This window comes from Phyllostomus discolor, chromosome 6 (assembly GCF_004126475.2).
Source record: "Phyllostomus discolor isolate MPI-MPIP mPhyDis1 chromosome 6, mPhyDis1.pri.v3, whole genome shotgun sequence".
Lineage (NCBI taxonomy): Eukaryota > Metazoa > Chordata > Mammalia > Chiroptera > Phyllostomidae > Phyllostomus > Phyllostomus discolor.
Window position 1 is genome coordinate 39,386,992 of NC_040908.2, and position 20,992 is coordinate 39,407,983.

Sequence of the window (20,992 nt, forward strand, 5' to 3'; positions counted from 1 at the left end):
GGGAGGCCAGGGGTCAGGACAGCAGAACAAGCCCTGGGATGCCCGGCAGCCCCTCGCATTTCACTCTCCAAGCAGGCTTTTTTTTTCTTTCTATTTTTTTTCTTTTGGTTTGTTTTTAACGTCTTCCTTTCAGAAGGTGGAGGAGAAAGTAACTGAAGGAATGGTGGCTGGGGGGGTGCTCTGCCCTCAATGCTTAGCAGAAAGCTACAGGCTTGGGCAAGCTTCCTTTCGTTTCCTTGACAGACGGAATTCCATTTAGTTCCACCAGTAACAGAAAGGTCCTCCTGAAGGAAGCGATCGGCTCCTCTCTCCTGCAAACTCATCACCAGTACATTGGCCCCAGCTTTGATGTCCCCACATGGCAGGCCACATGGCAGTGGGCCCCCTTTCAAGAATGGCCACAGAGGCCCCCACTTCTCGACCAAGCAAGGAAGGGTGAGTAGGGAGCTGCACCCAACAGCACCACACCTCGTCCAAGTCACGAAAATGCCAAACTGTTGGCATCTCTGCTGCTGCTTTTCATCAATGCCATTTAAAGTGAATTTAGAACAATAATTTTATTAAAATGTTTTAGATGCCATATCTCCAATCCATAAAATTTATTGTACCTTTATGCAGAATTATACTGGAGTTGAAACATATAAATCAATTTATAAGGTCTAATGACACACAAATGCTTAAAAACTAAAGGCAATGTAGTAAATTCAAATTACCATTACAAATGTAAGCTTTGTAGTCAGTGTGTGACCTGCTAGGGATTATATTTAACTCCCCTGAGAGTGGTTTATCATAAAACTTTATACTTTTATTACAGTGAATTATTAAGTCCTCCATGACATGAGTCATTCCTCGCACTGACGATGGCTTTTTTAATGACACTATAATAGACATCTTGCTAATAGCAGGAGGACTGCCACCCCGGCAGTAAGGAGCAGGGGTGGGCAGAGGAGGGGAAGGAAGACAATACAGGACACATGCACAGAAACCCATGCTTCCCAAGGGACTCGCATTAATAATCTCACAAAAGAAATGTCGGGAGCTTAAAAACTCAGACCCCTCCACGTTCAGTCCTGGGTAAAACACTAGCTTATTGCCTCAAAGAAATTCAACTTAAAAGTCACATGTGGAGAAAGAAAAACAGTTTAGATTTTCCTGAGCAATTTTAGTTTTTCATGAAAACTTGAAAATCCTCTCCCTGCTGCTATTCCATAGATAGGTCCCTTTTGTTCTGATAAGCTTCTCGCTAATAACAGATTGTTGCAGTCTCCTGATGCACAGTGACCCACCGCTCAGGAACATGACTTCCCTGCAGTGTCCTCCTCATCCCAGTGTTGTGCCTGCACCAGGAGACTTGTGTCAGCACGGGAGACTTTCCAGAGGCCATCTGAGCCCACAGGTCATCACATGTGCAGAGTCTTCAATCAAAACCAAGGAGTTTTAGAGGAAACGGTCTGCATTGTGCCTGCAGACCTCAGAAAGGCACCCCTGGTTCATTAGATGCCCCAAGGTGCTACCCACTCCTTTCAAAGTCTAGCTGAGGCCCAGGGTGCTACTGTCAGACAATCACTCATATAGTGCCATCTCCACATTCAGGACACCGGAATTTAGAGATCCTTCACACCTATCATGAGAACAGAGCCAGTTCACATAAATGGTGCCTCTGTATTACAGCTGTATTACAGCTGGTACATAGAATTGGGTTAAAATAAGAGTGTGCATTTGGCCAAAGAGAAGAGAAAGTGGATGCCTGGCTTAGTTTTCCGTGTATCTCTAAGCAAGGGTGACTTCTTTGTAGGAATTTTCCATACATTCTGTTTTGTTTTGTTCTTTAACTGCTCTGATCATCATCACTGTGTTCTTGCCCTGGTGATAAGTTGGCCAGACCTGAGGCTGTGATGCAGTGGCTGTGAACCTCCACTTCTTGCCCAGTGGCTCACTAACTGCCCAGAGGCATATATTTGCTAGCATGTGCTTCTCGTGCCCATCGAGGCAAACCTGAATGAGCCAAAACATGTTTCCTCTAACTAGTATATTGTGAACCACTTGAATGTAGAGATTATGTGTGCAGGGGGTCACCATGGCATTGATTTGACTAAATGAGCTGACAATTCAGTCAAAAGACTTACAAATTTTTCAAAATTGACTGATTGACTAATTATGGGAGGTCTATTGGTTGCTATATATTTTTATAGGAACAAGCATATAAAAACTACAGGAAAATATCATTTTGCTCAGTGTGTGTGTATTGCTGTTTCTCTCACACATATACACAGACACACAACTTAATATTAATCTATTTTTAAAAGTTTCACTAGAGAGTTCAACAAAGCTTAACAAAATTAAACAGGATTTTAAGTAAATTGTCGCAAATCATTAAGCCATAAACATTTTCTTCCCAAAATGCTGTAACTTTTTCCCAAGGCCAGTGGCTTTGTCTCCTTCTTAGGTATTACTCCATGAGCACGATGAACTTATGGAATTCAATTTAATTCAGCAAGTAGCTGAGGAGTGTCTATTGCATGCTGAGTCACTATGCCAGGGACCTAGGATTGAACTTCACAATCACAGGACCTTGTCTTTATAAAGGTGACAGTCTAGAGCAGGAGACAGCAAACTGCAGTTTAGGGGCAAAATCTAGCCCATCATTTATTTTGGCAAATAAAGTTTTACTGGAACACAGCCACACCTAGCGATGGCTGCTTTGGCACTGCAACGACAGAATTGAGTCATTGTGACAGAATCACAGGACCTGCAAACCTAACATATTCACTAGCTGGGTCTTTAGAGAAAGACGTTTGCTGACCCCTAGCCTACAGCTGTGGTTCTCAGTCCTAAGTGTAATTTAAAATCATCTGGGGAAGCTTTTACAAAAATACAATCAGTATCTAAAACATCCCAGACTACTTAAGTCAGAATCTCTAGGATGCAGGCCCTGGCATCTCTGTTTCTGCACAAGCCCACCCACGTGATCCTGATGCAGAGCCAGGGTCGAGAACCACTGCCAGACAACACAGACTTCACAGACGTAATAGCAAAGGCATTGTGAACGTGACACAGAAAGCAGGTCACTTTCTGAGAGAACCATTGAGTTACTGGACATGCCTAGCTTCTCCGGGAGGTGAGGCCAATGTTCTCTGCTGCTCCCAGATGTGCTGCTTCAGTGGCCTGGGACCTGGCTCAGGGAGAGTTGACTCTAAGATGCCCTAATCCAAGGAGAACAGCCAAAACTCGGAATTTTCTCAAAGAGAAGATAATTGAATATTTAGGTACTCACTTCTCCTCTAGTAGCTAAGCATATCATGACCTGAGTGGGTTTTAATATTATTTTAGTAGCCAGAATAAGTAAACTGGCATTATACCAAACTATAGAAAGGACTTGTTTAACTTAACTCCCAAATTTATCCATAACAGCACCTAATTTGAGAGATCCTGAAGGACCTCAGTGTCTATTAAAATACCTGAAGATGGTCAGCTCTGATCAGCTCCAGAACAGGGGCAAAGGAGCACTCTGGACACCTGAAGTTGGGCCTGGTTTGCCCTGGGCACTGAGCATATCATTCAGGTAGTTGTGGAAAGAGTGGAGCAGCAACCTAAACATTCTGAGGCTCTGCTAACAACTCATGCAGACCAGCCTCATAGAACAAACTCAGAGCTTCCGCAGAACCTATGAGTTCTCCAGAGGCCTCAGAAAAACCTCAAATTCAAGCAATCTACATGGCCTAACTTTTTTGATTAAACTTCTATTTATCAATCATACCTGTGGGCCCAGAACTGCCTAGGTACTGAACAGCATACATTTCAAAGTATTTATAATCTCCACACATAAACACACACACAGAGTCACCCAAGAAGTGCTTACATAACAATAAAAGAGACTGTATGATTACATTCCAAAAGGTGCAACTCAGAGTAGCAACCCTTTTCTGACTAAGACTAAACTTATAAGACATTCCTTGGAGGAAGATGGACTTAAAAACAGAGCCAAAGTTTCACAGCCACAAGGGATGAGGGAAGGGTTTTCAGAATAAACTGATAACACCTATTAAGGAAGGAATACGGAAATTTGTACATGTGAGGAAAGGGAACTTTTCCTCGACCCTCTCAGAGTCCCTGACCAGGCCAGAAAAGCAAAGGCAAAATATTAAAGGCAAAAGCATACCAATTTAACAGAACTTTTACATGACACAGGAGCCTTCATAACTAAATAAAGACGGGAAGAAGCAGTTAAGCCTGAGCATTTTTATACTAGGTTTGATTGAGTGGAAGGCTGTAGAAAAATGTGGTAGGACAAATGGGTATGAGCTAAAGGTAGTAAACTAAAGGAGACTTAGCAAGGCCTGTTTATTTGGATTCCTTTGGCATCCCCCTGTCCCTCTGTCTTCTGAGATGAGGATGCTTATAGGAAAGGCCGCTCTCAGAGGAGGGTCTTTTGATCTGCTTTAGAGGAGAAAGAGGTTAAAGAGTCCTTTCGCATATGCAATTTCTCAAATTCCTTCAGCTTAAAATATTTAATATGCCAAGGCACCATATTTCAGGGATAGCATGTTGTGAACCACACCATAGGCCATAGCCAATGGTGGGACCCAGGAAAGGAGACATTTCTGGCCTAAGAAAAGATCCAATGGGAAAAACAGAAAGGTGGGAGGTTGTCAAGTAAGAAGGTCCCTAGAAGATAGAGAGTCTTGGGTGATCCGATGACCAACTCTGGAAAAGTTCTCCAATTTCATACTTTGTAAGGCATTTTTGAGTCTCTTATCTCACTGTGCCCTTTCAACAACTCCAAGAATTAAAAATTATTATCTCCATTTTAAAGAACAGATAATTTTCTAGAAGGTTAAGTCATTTTCCCAAGATAATAAACCGAGCAAGTACTGAGGCTGAAATCTTAATCCAGTTCTTAAGTTTCAAATTCAGTGTTCTTTTTACTACATGACAATGTTGGAAGATGAAGTGAAGGCCTGCTCTATCATCTAAAAAAATGCCAGCATGAGCCAGGGTCCTTCTCAGGGCTTCCCCAGCCCTCAGGCCCCAGCTCTAAATAACAATGCCATCTAATCATTAGAATTTCAAAGACAAAAGCCACAGCATCTCTTTATGATCACTGTGATAAATTAGGGCTCCTAAGCTTTCTACACACTCTCAAGGACTGGAAGATGTTAAGGGAAATAAATGAAAAATCTGTATATTGCCCCAGGCAAATTTTAGTTTATTTTATACAATCAATTCATATTTCAGTACCTTAGCCTTTTGCTAAGGCTTGAAGGCAAAAAAAAAAAAAAAAAAAAAAAAGTGGAGTGGGGGAGGGAGAGAAACTGGAATACCAAAGCTGGAAAAGCAGAGCCCACTGTTGGGTACTGTACCTGCGTAGAGGACCTTACAGCAGGTCCAAACGGAGCCATCTGAATGTATTTTTTTAGACTGGGTCTGAAAAAGAAGGTTGAAGAAGAGACTTAACTCTTCCTACTCATGGAAACGTCGTCTGAGAAGTGCCTGTCTATGCCAAGTTTGTGAGAGCAGAACTCCACTAGATTTCTCTCTCCTTGCTGAGATCAGACCCCCAACTGCACAGCTCACTCACACGCCTCTCTTAAAGGTTCAAAATCACAGGTAAGAAGGAGTACCTGAGAGGGAGGAATCTGGGTTCTGGCTGAATCCACATCTGCTGAGAAACTCCAAAAACTTTCAAAGTCAGAAGGGAGATGCTGTGGGAGCTGGAGAGTATTATGCTAAATGAAATAAGCCAGTTAGAGAAAGACAAATACCATATGATCTCACTTATATATGGACTCTAATGAACAAAATAAACTGATGAACAAAACAGAAGCAGGCATGGATACTTGGAAGAGAGTGACAGTTATCGGGGGTGGGGTTTGGGGGACTGGATGAAAAAGGATTAAGCAAAAACAACAACAAAAAAAACAAATATATACAGACAACAGTGTGAAGATAGCCAGAGGGAAAGAGGGGTGGAAGGTAGATGGAGGTAATCAAAGAGGGAAAAATGGTGAAGGAAAAAAACTTTGCTTGGGGTGATGGGTGCTTGATACAGTATGCAGGTGATGTTTTATTGAGTTGCACAGTTGAAACCTGCATTGTTTTGCGAACCAATGTCACCCCAATAAATTAAAAAAAAAAAAGAACAGAGGTGCTGTGACTGAGGTTTCAAATTAGGGAATGAAAGGAAAGTTAAGAGTCACTCATCAGGGTAGACTAATAACAGACATGTGAAACCCACCCACCTTTCAAGGGGTGGTAAGCATGCCACCTCCTAGAGGACAAATCTCCCCTTTCTCATCATTACTCCTGCCATGACTTCTAACCTATCATGTAAGTGTACTTAAGGGTGACACAAACTTTTGCCATAGCAGCAGAGGGGCAGGAAGGTGGGGCTGGCATTTAGATATTGTATTTTCTCTAGGATTGCACACCCAGCATCAGTAAATTATGCCCTGTGGATCTGTTTGTAAGACCTACAACCTAAGAATGTTGATCACTGTTTTAAATGGTTGAAAGAATCAAAATTAGAATAATATATTGTGACCTGTGAAAAATGACATGAAATTCAAATTTTGGTGTCCATAAATTTTACTGGAACACAAATAAGCCCATTTTTTAAATGTACTGTCTATGGCTGCTTTCACAGTACAACTCAGAGTTGAGTAGAAGTGACAGAGACCATATGGCCCCCAAAGCCTAAAATATTAACCATCTGACCTTTCACAGAAAAAGTTTGCTGAGCCCTCGTCTACATTGTAGTGAGAACTCACAACAAATATTTAGGTTATAAGGAAAAGAACAGGGTGTGAGGCAAGGTGAAAGAGAGGAAGGAACTGTAACTGAACAAACTAGGGCTTGGCCACGTGGCACTTTGACACATGACCCAACAATTAGTGTTGAAGGAAACAGGTTTTTATTAACAGGGTTCCAACCTCAGGAAGGTTGTGACCACTCCTGCTCAGAGTCCTGTCCTCACATGAGACCCAGCACTTCCCTTGCTCCCCAAAAGGCTACAAGGAAAAACCATGCCCAGAAGTTCCCCATATCCTTGTCTGTTCTTAACCTGGCTGAGCAAACAGATCTCCACCTCCTCTGGAATGTGCACTTGTGGGTTTCAGAGCTACCGTCCTCTTGGAGGAGTGAAGCAGCTTTCTTTCAGGATCTGGGGTATGTTGTCCTCAGCCTCCATGTAATGGTTCAGGAAAACATGTGCTGTGTTACACTGGATCACGGTGGAGCCCAAGGAGGCATACAACCCAAGAGTGTGGCTCCTCCATACATTGCTCAGAAAAGCAGAAGTCTGCAATTCAGCATTCCCAGTCACAGTTCAGCTCCAAGCATCTCCCACGAATTCATGCTTGATTAGGCAGGTTCCCGCACAGCTCCATCAGCTCTGCCGCTGTCTTCACCTTGTTACTCTAGACCTCGTGCATTCTCTTACTTCAAACCACATGACTTTCCCCTTACACACCAGACCTTGTAGCCAACTCTCATCTATACCCTTTCCAACCATGAGGCTTCTACCTCCTCTCTTTCAGCCTGACCTCATTTAAATGCTCAGTCCAGAACTGCCTATGTGACCACATATCCGTCCCATCCTAAAACGTGCCATTTTTGCCAGCTCCCTCACATCTTTTACCTTCTTTTGGCTGCCATCTTTAGTCAGGGCAAGAGTTCCCAGCAACTTCCAGGGTGGGCATCTCCCCCTGCCTCTCACGCAGGCACTGTATAAGCTCCCCAACTATCACAAGTCCCCAAATTCTCTTAGAGTCATACACACCTTTCACCCTGGGCTGTAGACCTCTTCCTTCAAAAAAGGCACTTTTAACTCGCCATTGTTATGCAAAGTGCCTTAAATGCTATATCATTCACTTCCCTTCCCTCCAATCAAGGTTGTGAGGAATATGTTCTACTATTTTCAGGGGACCCCTGCTCTGTACCCTGTTACAGAACCAAAGGGAGAGAGAGAGGGAAGGAGGGAGGAGGGATGAGAAAGAGAGGAAAATAATAGATATAAGAATGGGAAGTAAGAATAAGGAAAGGAAGTAAAAACAGCCAACAAAATTCATTTAAGGGCATAAAAGGGTGAAGAGGTCAGTCATTTCAGTTTTCAAAAACCATTGGGAGGAAGAATGACTATTTATGTCCCCAGATTCAGAAGCTCTCCTTGCTAACTGACTCAACATGGATACAGTCCAAGAAAGAATACAAGAGGACAGTTACCAAGATAGGCAATATTCTGGGCTGCAAAAGAAATTCAATAACTTTAAAAGGATTCAAGTAATTTGTAAAGTCATGTGGGCCTGAAATTTCTTTGAAGAAAAATTTTAATTACAAATTAAATTCTCTTAACTGATATATTTTTATAATTCTAATAAGTTATATTTTCCTTAAAATGTATACACTTCATCAAAATTTCAGAATTTTTGTCATGAAATTTTTTTTTCTAATTGTCTCTTGATAGTTCTTTTACCATCTACAGTAGCTATTCTAAGTTCTTTGTTCACTCCTGATATTGGTAATTTGTGCCTTCCCTGTTCTTTTCTTTATCAGTCTGACTTGTGGTTTTATCAGTTTTCAATCTTTCAGGGAACTAACTTTTGGCTTTATTGAGTTTTTCTATTTTTTATTTGCATTCTATTGTATTAATATTTTGGTCTCACTTAAAAACAAAGTTTTTATTTATTTTTAGAGAGAGGGGAAGGGAGGGAGAAAGGAACAGAGAGAGACATCAATCTGTTGTTGCCTCTCACGTGCCCCCTATTGGGGGCCTGGCCTGCAACCCAGGCATGTGCCCTGACTGGGAATCAAACCAGCAACCCTTTGGTTCACAGGCTGGCACTCAATCCACTGAGCCACACCAGCCAGGGCATGGTCTTACTTTTATTGTCTCCTTTCTTTTCCTTTTTTGAGTTTAATTTGCTGGTTTTCTCTAACTTCTTGAAAAGAATATTCAGAGCACTGATTTTCAGCCTTTTTTATTTTCCTATATGCATTTGTTGTTTTATATTGTTCTCTAAACAGAATCTTAATTGTATCACAAAAATTTTGAAGTCTGATATTTTGCTTATCACTGAGTTCTAAATATTTTTTTAAATTTTCATTGTATTATTCCTTTAACAATGTTATTAAGAAGTATTGTATATTGCTTAATTTTCAAGCAGCTGGGGACTTTCAAGTTTTTGTTATATATTTCATACATTGATCAGGGAATAAATTATATATTTCAATCCTTTGAAAATTTGTTGAGACTTGCTTTATGGGCCAGTATATGGTCAATTTTGTTATATGTTCTCTGTGATTTTAAAAATAAGTTGTTGGAGATGGATGATAGTGATGATTATACAACAATATGAATGTATTTAATGCCACTGATTCAATACATGTAAAAATAATTACAATGGTCAACTGTATATTTTGCATATTTTACAATTAAAAAAATAAGTTTTGGCTACCATGTTCTTTGTGTGTCAATTAAGTCAATTTGGTAAACAATGCTGTTTAGGGTTTTATATCTTTACTAACATTTTGTCTGTATTTTCCATCAGTTACTGAGAGAAGTGTGGTAAATTTTCCTACTGTGATTATGAATTTCTCTGTTTCTCCCTTGGACTGTTTTATACATTTTGAAATTGTTTTCTATATTTGGAGGTATCTACCAGGTGGCTATAAATCTGGCCCTATCACATCTCCAGTGAATTGGCCCTTTTGTCATTGGGATATGCCTATTTTCATCTCTAGTAATATTCTGTCTTAAATGTCTCCTTTAATATTCATACAGCTATATCAGCTTTCTTTCAGTAGGTGTTTTCTCACCCTTCTGAAAAAAGGGTTGCCCTTTCTACCTTTCTGTATTCATATGTTATGTCATGTCTATAAGAAAAATATGGTTGTGTTGGTTTTTTATTTAGTCTGACAGCTTAAATTTTTAAATTGATATATTTGGTCTGCATATATTTAGCAAAATTACTGCTATATGTGAGCTTAGATCTATCATCTTCCCATTTCCCCCTTCCTACAGCTGTTCTGTTTTTATGTCTTCTTTTTTTATAATTTCTTGACTTCTTTTGGGTTGAATGAATATATTTATCTATTCCTTACACCTACTATGTTACAAGTTCTTTAGTGTAAGTGTATGTATTTTATTTAGAAGCTACCTAGAGATTTTAAAAAAAAATTCTTGACCCATCAAAGTCTAATATAACTCAGACTTTCACTTACTCCTTGAAAATTCAAGTGCCCCAAGCATTTAATTCCATTCATTCTCCCCCCAACTTGTATGCCATTCAGCTAATTCTTTCTACATATTATTTTGAAATTAATATTTATGTATAAATATTAAATGTTTATTTATATTTATTAATATTTATTGATCTATCTACACATTCACTCTTATAATTTCTTCTATCTTCAACCTGAAATCACTGGAGAATACCTTTCCTTTACTACAGTTCTTCCAGTGACCCATCTTCTCAATTTTTGCTTATAAAATACCTTTTTTGCCTTCAATTTTTTTAAAGAAAATTATCACTGGGTATAGAATTTTAAGTTGCCAATTTTTATCATTTTTAATATAACATTAATTAATTGCTGGCTTCCACTATCATTGTTTAAAAGTCCATTGTTAATCTTGTTGCTCTTTCTCTCTGGCTACTCTTAAGATTTTCTCATTGTCTTTTGATTTCATCAGTTTCATATTACATGCAATTTTACTGTCTTTATTCTATTTTGGGCTAAGATTGCTTCTTTAATATGTGATACCTTTTAACAGTTTCAGAAACTCTTAGCCACTGTCTCCTAAAAAACTGCTTTTACGCAGTGCTCCCTCTCCCATTCTGCTGGGGTTACAATTACATATGTTATTCCTTCTCCCTCTATCCCTAGTTATTTTCTCTTTCCCTCATTTCATTCTTTTCACACCCAAATATTCATTCTGAATATACTCTTTTGACTTATGTTACAGTTTATTTGTTCTGCCTTCAGCTGTGGCTACCCATCTGTCACTGTTAATCTATCGACTGGGTTCTTAATTTCTATTGTACTTAAGTTCTAGAATATTCATTTGAGTGTTTAGTTTATACCCCAAATTCTCAGTCATTCCTTGAACATATCAACATATGGTTATTTGAAAATTCATGTCTGAAAATCCATTATCTGCATCCCCTCTGGCCTGTTTATATTGCATACTGTTTCTCTTAATTTTTTATCACATTATTTATATGATTGGTTATTTTTTATGGAGTGTAGAACATTGTATATGGAAAATCATTGTAGTAATTTCAGAATTAGGAGTATAAAGTTGTCTTCCAGAGAAGATTTCTATTTTCTTTAGAAAGATGACTAAAAGCACTGGCATCCTAGGTCACCTTATTCTAATAGGAGACTGAGATGATTTGAAAAGCTGGGCTTCAGTCCCAGCAAATAAGTATAAAATCAGTTTAATCCTACTCCAACCAAAAGGCTCATGTTTTTCAAGAGTTTTCATTCCTTCGCAGTCCCCGAGTGCCAATATTTCCCCCAGCTTCATGAGACTGTCAAGAGTTGTGCCCAGCTTCTCAATCTCCAAGTAACCACCCCCATGATTCCAACAGATGCCACTGGGGAATGTTTCTTCAAACACAGGGTATACCCATTGAGGATCCACAACTCTCTAGATGCTGGTCCTCTTAGTTGGTACTGTCTTAGTCACTCTACTGTGCCTTTCAACAAATGTTTTTCACATTGTTTTCCAGCGTTTCTAGTTGGTCTCAGTGAGATGGTTGTCAAAATTACTCAGTCCTCCCTTTAAAAAAAAAAGCAAAACTCTTGACAGGAAATATTTTTAGTTAATGAGTAACATGAAGTTTCCCTCACCCCACCCGAGCACTTTATCCCATCCTGATGTATTTCTAATCCCCCTGTCATCCATCCTTCAACAAAGTCAAAATTCAAGCCTAAGAGAAAGAGTGAAAAGTTTAAAAATTAACAATAATCTTTACTTTAGTCAGCAATTTCACATATTGTTTAATCTCACATAAAAAAATGATATTGTGTCACACTCTAGGCATGATGCTACAGAGACTCTAAGAATTAAATCAAATTTCCAAAGCATGGCCCAAGTTTGGACCCAAATCTCTCTAATTTCATGTTCAGACCCAATTTCACCAGATAGCAGAAGCTCCTGAAGGGATAGTGACTGCCTAGATATAAGCATGGTGAGGAGGTAGAAGCAAAAGGTGTTATTAAGAATCAGGAACATGAAACCCATGAAACCAGCTATCCAGGAGAACACATGAGAATTTTTAAAGCAATAAATTCAAATAAGCAGAGAGCATCACCTAGCCAAAACAGAATTATTTTTGCTGCATCTGGCTAAATAGATTCAAGGGCTTCCTGATGAATCATTTCACTGATGGGACCATTTGAATCTCTAAAAATCTTCCTTTTCTTAGGAAGCTACGTCCTGGTACAGGATGAATTACTCTTAGAGATAAATCATGGAGAACCTTGATCTTGTGATATTATGATCCTTTTAATGGTCCAGCCTCTTTGCTTAAACAAGACCGTCTATTCTCAAATCTCTTTATCAACTCAGTTCTTACTACATGCCAGACACTATGAGAGCAATACAATATAGACCAAAATAGACAAAGTCCCTGTTCTCATGGAGGTTACAATTTCATGGAGAGAATATATTTTATGAATTATCACATAAGTGGTATGATGGTGAATGTTTAAAAAGCAGCTCTTGGGGGTTGTGGGGAATGAACTCTGATTTACAGCATTTGCCTATTTGTTTAGTATAAAAGTTCCAGTCATGACTGATTTCAGGCCATCAGGATGCTGTCACTGAACACGAGAAGAGATATACACAATCAGCTCTCCCAAGACAGGCTCAAAAGAAACGACTGCCCTGCCCTTAACTATCTAAAAGAACTTGAATTAGGGTCCTGCCCATAATGGGAGATCATCAGAGGAAACCTCTTTTGACTATCTATAGGGCAGGACAGACTTCTATTTACTAAATATCTGTTCTTCTTATCATTCTGCAATGACACTGAAGCCCCCAAGGCACCTTGCCTCATCCCCAGTTCATGATGTCTTATAAATCTGACCCCTTTTTCTATCTCTGAACCTCTCATGCATGTGGGGACTCTGCCTCTTTCATGTATGTGGGGTTCCCATACCTATGTATATATTAAATTTGATTATTTTTGTCTTGCTTAAAAAACAAAGCACTACGAACCCACTCTAGTGCCCCACTGACCACAATAAATGGAAAAGAGATGTGTTCTGAAGCAAAGAAGCCCTATTCTACAAGATATGTAACAAAAGAATAATACTCAGTCTATATGGTTACAACAGGCATCTTTGGATAAATGATGCTTGTGCTGAGATCTGAAGGATGAGTTCATGTTAAACAGGTAAAGGGTGAGCAAGGGGCATCAGCCTGTGTAAAGGACCCACACCATGGAGCACAGCCCACACTCTGCCATCAGGGGGCTAAAAACAGCCAGTGTCAGGTGAGGAGGTGGGAAGTCTGTCTCCATGTTAGTCTATTCTGCTCTGTTTCCTGCCAGGTCAGTTCCTCAGTTCCCCACTGATAACAAAAGCTGGAGAATGTTCAAAGCCCCTAAAAGAAAAAAAAGTGTACTGGAAAGCGCTGGGGAGAACATTCTCCATGTGATGGGAGCCTAATCCTGGGACCAGCAGCCGCCTTCACCAACACTTGCATCAAGCTGACTAAAGGCACCGAACAAGATTCTGGATGTCAAGGGCCTGGCAGCTTCGCTCAGCTATTCTCAGCCAATGACACAGCTCCTCCCTCTAAAGTTTGAGAAATATTTTCTTATTAAACTTTTAAAAAATGAGAAAAATGTTACAAATGGGAGAGGGAGAAGAGAACAGAAAATGATTGCACATTGAAATAAATGTGCTACTTGAGAAAATTATAAGTGCCTAAAAACAGGAGTTTATAATGAAAGTGCCTTCTCAAGCATAGCTATAGCATCACTATTCTGAGGCGAAAATACAATAAACTACCCTATTAAATCTAAGGAGTTAGATTTAATAAGATGGGTGGTATATTAAATAAATGCCAACTGATTATTAAAGATCTTTTTATTGAGGATTTACAACTATGTCATCAAATAACTGAACAGCATTCAGGTATAATAAGACCCATATGAGAAACTTAATTTAAAGTAGTGCAAAGAACCAAAAACACTATTACAAACAGACCATGAAAAACTCAGAAAATAGATAAGTTAAGAGGCAAAAAACATCCCATCAATTTATTGTCAATAGTGGGGACTGAGGCAATGAGGGAGGACAAAATATCATTTACATATGAGTTAACTAAATAGCTATTCAAAAGCACTATAGCATGACAGAATGGCACATAGGTAGATGTGCCTTCCCCTAGGAGCTGAATGTTCCTCCCTTTTTCTCCTTTGAAAAAATAATTATTTTTAAATGTGAATTTTCTGTAGTAAAGAAATCTTTGAGTTTCTCAGAAAATTGTTCTGTCTTCCAAAGTGAAAGAAAGTGAGCTTTAAGAGCTTAAAAGGGTCTTGTGTCTCTGCCCCTAGACTTGCTGCTAAGGGGACTGGAGGAAGGAAGAGACAAAGAAATAAGAGTGGGGAGTGGAGAAGGAGGGAACTAGACAGAGAAGGAAGAGGGGAGGAGGAGAGAGAGATGAAGAGAAAGGGACGAGGGGAGGGAAAGGTGGAAAAGATACTTGCCTAAGAGTAAATATCTTTCTGGGCTTATCTCTCATACACTGTGGGACATCAAACAAGCTAATCCAAAAGTGCAGGCTTCATCAATCTTCCCAAAAGTCAAATTGAAGGGCTAAGCTATAAGATCTCTAAATTCTCTTTGAGTTCTCTAGTCCTTTATTCTATTCTCAACTCTAGTTCTTGGGTACTTTGGTCAAGTCCCCTGGAAAGGAAGAAAAACCTTGCAGAGAAACAAACTATCTAGGAATACAAGAGAGGGGCTAAGACCCAGAGACAGAGAGAACAAGGAAAAAGTTTCCAGAGTAATGTTTTTACCATCTCGGTTTATGTGGTCCTTTCTGATTTTGGAAGCTTTTTCATAGCAGTTGCCCCTCTCCTTCCAGCCTCCTTGTTTAGTGAACAAAGAAAGTATTATTATTTCCATCAGAGGAGGCAACTGAGCTCAGAACTTGCATGGTGCCTTGCCAATAAGTGAATCAGTCACAGGTAAGGGCTAAAGCTCTCCACATCTCAGTACCAGCCTGGTGGGCAGGTAGGGTAGGTACCTTACATGCATGTGCAGGATCTTCCAAGACAGGCCCTGGACACATGACTCAGGCAAGACAGATGAGTACACAGCTTCACCCCTGGGCCATCACTTCCCTTTGGCCCACAATAGGCAAAGAGTATTCTCCAAAGAGTAAGCAAAAATATACCCCAAAAACTGCACTATTGACAAATGACTCCATGTATAGCCCAGCTTTCAAACACCTGTCCTTAGTCACTTAATTTGTCCTGACCCGCCGCCCCCCACAAAAAAATCACCTGTACATCTTTGGTACTTAAGGTTTAAGACACAGGGATGTCCCCCATAAATCTGATCTCCCTCAGGACCTGTCAGTGACCCCTGCAGTTGCCACCTAGGAGTAATATGGCTACTCTCTGTTCCTTCCAAAAGGCTTCAGTTGGGATGAAGAAATTACCTGTAAAATATAATAAGCAGTTCCCTAGTTTCAGTAGGGAAAACCTCATCTAAGCTATGAACAAAAGGGGGAGCAGAAAACTACCAAAAAAATGAGGAGAAAGGGAAAATGTACATTTCTATATCTCCTGTAATTCACTGGCCAGGCTTATGGTGGTTCTATATTGTAGAGGGACATCCGTCAACACTAATCAATACACGTGGTGTTAGTCATGGATGATAAATTTGAAAGGGATTATAACTATAAACAGTGATCAATAGAGACTTGCTGAAGGAGACGGAGAGGAAAAACAACCTTAAAATGTTACACGGTTAATAAAGTAAGGAGGGCAGGTCAGTCTTAAACAAAACTCCAAGAGACCTACAACGTTCTAGTAACTTCTCTTATGGGAGATAGGATGGAAGGGGGAGTGGATAAATAATCCTCCCCCAGACCTTTTCACAAGGCAATTGCTACTAAAAGGGTGCGTTATTAATTTACAGCCTATTCGCTGATCCTTTTGGTTGGAAGGCACATTCCCATTAGCATTTGGTTGAAGATTTGTTTCTGGATCCAAGCTGGCACCATTCAAAGCCCCCAGAACACAGCTTGCCCTTTCCCTGCCCCCACCTCCCTTCCTCCGGTCTCTTCTCTTCTCCCCTCCTTTGATTTCACCCCCGGCACATGACTGAGCAGTGCATTCACAAGCATGACATCCCTCTCTGCAAACAAATATATCCTGAATCCAAGCAAAAAGAAAAAAAAATGCAGGGAGCCTCCGCTGCTCACCCATAGATGAATGGAACTATCCGTCTTGTCACCCGGGGGTCGGAGTGAGAGGTTACTCCGAGTCTATACCTTAGCTTCTCTGCTGACGTTTGCAAGCAACTTCCTTAAAAATAAAACAGAATAAAGGGTGAAAAAAAAAAAAAGAAGGCTGCCACATCAAGCCCTCAGCCGGTCCCTCTAGAACCCTTCCCAGATTGTGTCTTCTCACCACCTTTGGAGTCACAGCTCCAGGCCTGACATATAAATTTTTTTTCTGCTGACCTTTTAGTGTCCTTTCTGCCAGAGTGTGTAAACCATAAGCTGATATATGAAGGCAATTTTTACTGGTGCCACTTGTATCTGAGTGATTGCACACACTTTACGTTTCTGGCCTGCCACCCCTCCCACCTTTTGAAGATCTCTCTATTTTCTTTTAAGGGAACTGCAACAAAGGTGAAAGCAAGTTTAACTGCTTCAAGACTTTGATGGCCAGAAGCACCTGTTTGCAGGATTCATAACTGACCAGGGCCCATCTTCAAAGCTGGAATTTTCTTCGCTGCTCCAGGGATCAGCAGGGCAGAAATAATAGGCAAGGGAGGTTAAAGTGGCTCTTCTCCCCACCACTCCTCAACCTCAACCAAAGCTGACAGACATCAAAGCTCCAAGCCTTGTTGAAGCCTCAGAGGACACAGAGCCACTGTGTCCATAAATTCTAACAGCCTGGGCCCCTGGGGACTTTCCTGGTCAGGGTTCAGGGTGTAGGGAAGTGGAGGTGAAGGAAGGAGTGGACGTAAAGCCAGAGACGACACCTAGCTGGCGGAATCACAGAATCCCGTATACTACCACCCTGCCACTGTCCCATCACTCCCTCAAAAGCCAATGCTGCTGTTTCCTCTCAGCATACCCACAGGTTCAGCCCTGCTATGCTCTGAGACATACCTAGGCCTTGGAAGAGCAACTATAAGAAGCCACAGGAAAGGCAGTATTTGCTCTTCTTATTCCAAGCTGGGATGAAAGATAGAGAAGAAGTGTAGAACCTGACCATCATTGCCACCATGGTAATGCATGTAGTAGTGCATGTAGTAGCTCACAAAAAGTCAGGCCTCAAAGCCGGAAGCAGGAGGGCCCTGATATAAAATTCATGCTGAAGGAGGAAGTATAAAAGACTTGGACTGAATTTGATGAAGCTCATTGTTGACTAGTCTACTAATGTCCTCTATGTAGGAGCAGCAATGATGAGTGAAATTTGCAATGGGAATGTGGCTCCTTATGGCCTCCCACCCATCATGGCATACTGCCCTTCCATTACCATCCTGGAGAATCAGGGTTTGATTTCATTAAGGGCCCAGTGGGTCTGATTTACTGCAGCATGACTCAGTAAGAATGCCCTGCCTACCTTAAATAAGATGCATGGTCACTCTCAACTACTGGACCCCAATTGTCCCAAGATCTAGGTAGCCCGTGAGGATGACTCCTAAAAGACTGCCCTCACCATAAGGTCATTCCTTGCCAGTGTGTCTTAACCATTTGTAGGAGATTGCAGTTATTTACTACTAATAATAAAGTTCTAAGATTAAAAACTTTTAAAAACATATTTAAACAGATTCTAGTTGACTTACTCACTCCATGTATTTAAATTTAAGTGATAAAGAAAGCAAGGACACGTAGCCAGTGTTTGGGAATTGCCAAATCTGAAGACCATCTGATCTGTGTCAATTGGCCGTAGGTGAAAACGGCTACCATGCAGCACAGTGGTGATCATAAATTATTGCAAGGCTGTACCTCCCCCACAACATTCTTGAGGTGGAGTTCAAAATTTGGACATTGTTTGGGAGTATTTTGAGTATGTAAACATCATCCATCATTGGTGTGGCAGCTGAGAAAAGGGTAAGAAGTTATGGATAAATTGTGGGGTGGGGATAGGATGCAGGTAAATGGTCAGTAGGCCATGCCCCATGATAGACCGAGTAGTTCATATAATAGACCACAGAGCCATGTAGTCGAGGACCACAGAGCTGGAAAGCTAAGGAAGTTACAGAAAAGAAGTGCTGGGAGTCATAGCTTCCTCCTGCTTCCAAGCTGAAGCACTGTTTAAAGTAAGGATCCCAGCTCCAAGGGCTACTGAGGACATGGACAGTGGCATTCATGTTTTTCCAAACTTCGAGAACTCCAGGACAGTGGAGGTGATGCTGAGTGCTCCAGCTTAAGCAACTTCCTCTTCAACAAGTGGTGACAAGGCTTTGAGAGGTACTCCAGTGGGGACCCGAGGGAAACAGCAATGGTGGAAGCCCCAGGCATAATTTCAGAATGAGTAGAAGGGACTAGCCCTGCCTGAAGCTTGGCTGGAGACCTTGGAAATGCCTGTGATGGGCAGCTTTGGGGTTAGCCAAGCAGAGTTCCAAGGGACAAAAGTCCTCGGGTGCCAACTGCAGGGCTGAGTGAGTTAGAAATTGGGGCTAAAGAAACAGGAGCATACTGTTAACCTTAATCAAGACAATTGATAGACATGCAATCCTATGTTGGGAACTGCCCTGCCTGGTATCAGAAGCTGTAACCCCCACCAAGGCTAAGGTTGAGGGAATGACCTTGGACCATAAGCCAGCAAGGAGACAAAAGCTTATCTCCCTGGCAGGAGTGCTGCTTCTGCTCCTTTTACTTCACCCTGCCTGACCCCCAATGCTTGGTCAGTTAGCCAATGATGGGTAAGATTCCCCAAAGGGGGAAACGATCTAAGACAGGCACGATCACATGGGAGGCCCCCAACAAACAACTTTGGGGGCTACAACAAAAGGGGGTGATAGACCCTCTCCCCTCGGCTTTGACATAGCCTGAGTCCTCATTGTCTGCGAGAAAATCTCCTAATCTCTTGGCTGTCTTACTTCCCTTGCTCCACCTAAGCCTGAAACAATGACAGAGGGTGGTGCAGCCCTGTGCTGGAAAGGGCGGGTTCCCTGGGTGATCAGGCCTAAGAAAGAATATGTAACATCCTGTGAAACCTGCTTTGTTTAGAATGCTCTCAATGAAGTGATAAGGGTCCAAGCAGGAAGTAAGTTTGTTCCTCAAAGTTTTACAGCTCTTTAGTTATCTGACCCTGACTCAAAATACGCCCTCAGACTTCCTTGTTATCTATTGTTTGATCCTTACTTCCTAGCAATGAGTAATGAGCTTTACCTGAATTCTTATGCAAACGAACCCAATAAAAAGCCTGCTCCGGCGGGAGAATGGACCGCTCTCCCTTAGGGGCGCTCTCCCCTAGGGAGGGTGGCCATGGCACTCCCCACTAGAGAGAGTGGCCGTTCCGTGCCTGTTTCCCCACGGGACCTGGTTGTCTCTGTGTATGTTTTTCTTGTATTTTGACGAGCCATCACAGCATTCCATGGTCACTGCTGGTCAGTGGCCAAGTCAATCCTAGGAGGAGGCACTGAGGGACAGACTTCAGACAGAAAATTTATTTTCATTAAGCATCTCAACGAGTCATTGATCCAAAAAGTTAAACATACAAGCAACATTGTGGTATTTTACTACATTTCACAAGTGAGAAAACTGAGGCTCAGAGAGCCTGAGTGAGTTAACTAGTAAGTGCCAGAGCCCAGAACTACCAGTATCCAAAGCCACTGACCTTTTCCGAACCACATGCCATTTCCCAGGCACATTTAGCCTTTCTCAAACAGAATGGGTGGGACTCAGGTATTAGAAGAGGAAAAAGATGTTCTGATCCCTCAATCCTGGACTCAAACAACTTTTGAACTATTGAGAATACTATACTGTTTTCACTGGCCAAAGAGCAAAGGCCAAGCAAGATTGAGAAAGGTCAAAAAACTGGGAAAAAAAAAGGGCTTAATCAGCAAAGTTGTGCCAAAATTAGTTGAAGACACAGCCTGTGGTTCATTTTTGTCATTCCCATCTCCTAACTCCCTCAAAGTGATGGTTTTGTGCTTTTCCTCTTGACTACGTAGTAAAGCTGATAGTTCTTCCTGGCCCAACTCCTCATTTGGCAGAGGAAAAATGAAGGAAGGATGAATAAGAAACTGCTCAGAGAAGGGATGTCCCCAGGGAAATCCAGAGAAAAAGCCAATTCACAGTGGCATAAGAGAAGGTGCTCCAATCTATTATTTCTTGAGGTAGATGGAGGTGTCAAGGACCCAGAGGTTTGCTATGAGTGCTTTTCACAATTTGAATGAAAAGACAGTCTTTTTGACAGAGATGTCAAAACAGGGGTTTAAAAGTGCCTTGTCCCACAAGCAAAAACTTCCCTTACCACTCAAGAGGGATGATTCACTAAAGATCTCCTATTCCAAAAGTCAGTCCGTTCATAATTCACTTATTTGTTCACAATGTATTTATTGAGCTCCTGCTCTATGAAGGACACCATGCCAGAGCTAAAACAAACGTGGTCCTTAACCCATAAAACTGACAGTCCCACAGGGAAGTTAGACACTGGGCACATAACCATACAAGGAAATGTGAAAGGAGAAATACATGATGCAATGAGAGCTTATGATAAGGAATTATAATTGAGTCAGGGGGAGGAAGAGGATTCCATGATGAGTGGACAGAGAGATGAGA